This window comes from Dioscorea cayenensis, chromosome 20 (assembly GCF_009730915.1).
Source record: "Dioscorea cayenensis subsp. rotundata cultivar TDr96_F1 chromosome 20, TDr96_F1_v2_PseudoChromosome.rev07_lg8_w22 25.fasta, whole genome shotgun sequence".
Classification (NCBI taxonomy): domain Eukaryota; kingdom Viridiplantae; phylum Streptophyta; class Magnoliopsida; order Dioscoreales; family Dioscoreaceae; genus Dioscorea; species Dioscorea cayenensis.
In genome coordinates this window covers 13,213,338-13,217,414 of record NC_052490.1, presented here as the reverse complement: position 1 = coordinate 13,217,414, position 4,077 = coordinate 13,213,338, and the positions used below count along the sequence as shown (strand labels likewise).

Here is a 4,077-nt window from a genome sequence, read left to right as displayed (position 1 = left end):
CGATGAAAGCATGGATTCGGGAGTGTTTTGTTGGCAGTTACTGCAGCAAATTCACTACAGCAATTCACTGTAGCAGTTACTGTTCACAGCCGGCCAAAAATCATAATTCCAGAGAAGCCACACGGGCGTGTGGAAATTACCCACGCCCGTGTGGAAATTCCAGAGAAGCCACACGGGCGTGTGGATGCCACATGGGCGTGTGGGATCCCGATTCCAGCCCTATTTAAGCCCCGATTTCAGCATTCTATTCTTCATCCTTTGTTCATCTCTCGACCATCTTGAGAAAAGGCTGCGGCTAGGGTTTGGAGAGGTATTGGCTAGGTCTTGGAGGAGGTTCTACGGCTCCGACATCGTGTCTCGGTAGGAAGAAGGTTGGTAAGTGAGCCTCTCACAAAGGCGTATCTTATACCGGACGAGGAGATCGCGCGACGAGTAGAGGACTCTCCACAAGACTATCGACACGACCATCGAGGGGTTTGTCTTATGGATTGTTTATCTTTGCACTTGATTTCATTATCTTTTGTATTAAACTCCATGGAGAGCTAAACCCTTAGTGGGTATTTGGGTATTTGTGAACTCTAGGATGTATTAGTTTCTTTGAATCTATTTATTATGCTTTCAATTAATTGATGTGTTTGTGAGTTCCAATCTTGAATGCTTGTTGTTGAATACTCCTTTAGAGTGATACTAGGGTTGAGAGTTCACTCGGTTATCCTTGTGAGTGAGTGACACACCACGAGGGTTAGACGAAGCTTGATTGGAGAGGGTTGAGAGGGTGAGTCGAGAGGTACAGGAGCGTCCCCTTTCCCCTTCGGTGTGATAGATTCTACCTCTGTTCCTCAAGTTCTTTGCGGCCACAATAGAGTGAATGGGTTAAGGGATGATCCTCCGCTGGGGCCTAGTTGCGAGTGCAATGGAGTGAAGTGTTGAGGTGATTTTAGCTCTAGGGCTTAATTGTAGCTAGGGACCTTCCGCCTGGACCAAAGGGTTAGGTCTATACATAGGAAGAGATTTATCACTTGGAATCCCTAGAGTTCATTGCAATTCTATACGAGTGCGAGGTGTTGAGATTGTTAGATTTCTCCTCCGGGACATGTATAGAATTATGCATGGTTGACCTTAGGTTTGGGATCATGTATTTAAGGATGTCCACGACTCTCAATTGCATTAGTTAGGAAGCATAATAGAGGATTCTTGCACTTGAAACTAGTGTCGTAGGGGGAACAATACCTGGGTACCCCATTTATATCGATTGCCTTACTTTCTCCTTTCCCGTACTTTCTCTCTTGTTTATTTCATCTTTTGCAATTTCACATCTTCTGACACACAAATCACTATTTCATTTTCATCTAGCTAAGAAGCAAACTAAATATTTTTACTCCCTACTCCCTGTGGATACGATAACCCCACTCACCTGGGGATTATTACTTCGACAACTCCGTGCACTTGCGGAGCACCCTGTCAGGCAGCAAAAAGTCACCGCACAACTAGGTTTCCAACAACAAGCTCTGAACATAGAAAATAGAGTTTCATGTTTGGAAACCCGAATGTCCGATTTGGAGAAGGCCTTAACTAGATTTGTGCAATCATCGGGCACAAGGTTTCAATTAGTTGAGGATGCACTTCGCAACCATACCACTTATTTGCACAACATTGAGAACCAAGTGGGACAGATTGTGAAGTTTCTATCGGAGAGGCCAAAAGGTAGTTTACATAGTAATAGTAAAACCAACCCACGCTAGCATGTTAAAGTGAACACTTTGAGGACTGGTCATGAGGTGGAAGACAAAGTACCTAGTGAGAAGTCTAATATTGAAGAAAGGAAGGTTAGAGAGTTTGAGAAGGGAACAACCAAGGAGAAGTAGGTGGCACCCCCACCCTACAAGCCAAGAATTCCTTATCCCTCTAGATTAAAAAATGACCAAGCAGATGAACAATACAAGAAGTTCCTGAGTTTGTTCAAGAAACTCCACATAAATATTCCTTTTGTTGAGGCATTATCTTAAATGCCTAAGTATGCCAAGTTCTTGAAAGATTTGTTGACCAACAAAAGGAAATTGGGGGAGAGGGCTTCAGTAATTCTAGATGCATCTTGCTTGGTGGTCTTGCAAAATAACATGCAGAATAAGAAGAAAGACCCAGGAAGCTTCATCATTCCGTGCAACATTGGAAATTTGGGTGAAGAAATGGCATTGGTGGACTCAGGGGCCAGTATCAACATCATGCCATATTCCTTGTTTCAGAATCTAGGATTGGGAGAGCCTATGGAGAGGTAAACCCTTAGTGGGTATTTCGGTATTTGTGAACCCTAGGATGTATTAGTTTCTTTGAATCTCTTTATTATGCTTTCAATTAATTGATGTGTTTGTGAGTTCCAATCATGAATGCTTGTTGGTTGAATACTCCCTTAGAGTGACACTAGGGTTGAGAGTTCACCCGGTTACCCTTGTGAGTGAGTGACACACCACGAGAGTTAGACGAAGCTTGATTGGAGAAGGTTGAGAGGGTGAGTCGAGAGGTACAGGAGTGTCCCCTTTCTCCTCCGGTGTGGTAGATTCTACCTCTGTTCCTCGAGTTCTTTGCGGCAACAATAGTGTGAATGGGTTATGGGATGACCCTCCGCTGGGGCCTAGTTGCGAGTACAATGGAGTGAAGCGTTGATGTGTTTTTAGCATTTAGGGCTTAGTTGTGGCTAGGGACCTTTCTTCTGGACCAAAGGGTTAGGTCTATAATTTGTAAGAGATTTATTACTTGGAATCCCTAGAGCTCATTGCACTCGCAACTATGCCCGAGGGAACCCCTCAATATTGATTGAAGGAGATCCCGAGCTTGAATGAACACTTAGAAGAAAAGGGAAAGAACCTGTGGAAGAACCGTCTAATTTAGCTGATTTGGAAGTTGAATGTTCAGATAATATGGCAGAACAAAATGAGCAGCAGAGGACACTCTCTGATTATGCTAGACCTTTAGTGTTGGGGACACAATCGAGCATTGTGCGTCCCCCGATTATAGCTCAGAACTTTGAGCTAAAGCCGGCATTCATCCACATGTTGCAGTAATCCGAAGAGTTCAATGTTTTGGCCGATGAGGATCCAAACAGTCACATAAAGAATTTTCTCGAGGTGTGTGATATGCTCAAGATAAACGGAGTGACAGATGATGCCATCAAGTTGAGAGCCTTCCCATTTTCCCTAAAGGGGAGAGCAAAGCAATGGTTACACTCATTACCTAAAATGTCGTTCACCACATGGGAGGAGATGGTAGAAGCTTTTCTTGGCCGTTATTTCCCTCCCTGAAAATTGGCAAAGCTTAGGAATGAGATCTCATCCTTTGTACAGTCGGAATTGGAGTCTCTATTTGAGATGTGGGAAAGGTTTAAGGAGCTCCTGCGCAAATGCCCACAACATGGATTCCCGGAGTGGATGATTATCCAAACCTTTTACAACGGTTTGAATCCAAGTACAAGGCAACTTTTGGATGCGGCAGCAGGAGGTACCTTAGGTAGCAAGACTCCCGAGGAAGACCGACAAGTTATTTAAGAAATGGGTCTAAATAGCTACCAGTGGAATGTTAGAGAAAAGAAGAAAGTGGCCGGACTCCATGAGATAGATGCGGTAACTTCATTGGCGGCTCAAGTCGAATCATTGAGTAAGAAGTTGGATGTTCTAACTTCGAATAGAGCGGCGGCCGTGACAACTTGTAGTGGATGTGGAGGAGGACATGCTTCCTCCGATTGCCCGATCTCCATTGGTGATGTATCTTCGGTTGAGAAAGTTGATTTTGTGGGTAATGCAATGAGGAACCAAGGGAATCCATATAGCAACACCTACAATTTGGGTTGGAAGAATCATTCCAAACCAAGGTCCACAGAAAGCAATGGGGCCGCCGGGTTTCCAACAACAACAAGCCCCAAATGTCGAGAGCAGAGTTACTGGCTTGGAGACCCGCATGACTGACTTTGAGAAGGCCTTGACCAGATTTGTGCAATCCTCGAATTCAAGGTTTGAATCAGTTGAGGCCACACTTCACAATCACACTGCGTCCTTGCACAATCTTGAGAACCAAGTTGGACAAATC

General features: G+C 44.3%; 1 non-coding gene across 1 annotated transcript; it reads right to left on the bottom strand.

Annotated features, from left to right (window-relative positions):
* Nucleotides 1–3,305: 3,305 nt before the first annotated feature.
* On the bottom strand, nt 3,306–3,412 carry LOC120251998. The gene has a single exon (XR_005533554.1). It is a non-coding gene; the product is annotated as a small nucleolar RNA R71 (small nucleolar RNA).
* Nucleotides 3,413–4,077: the final 665 nt, after the last annotated feature.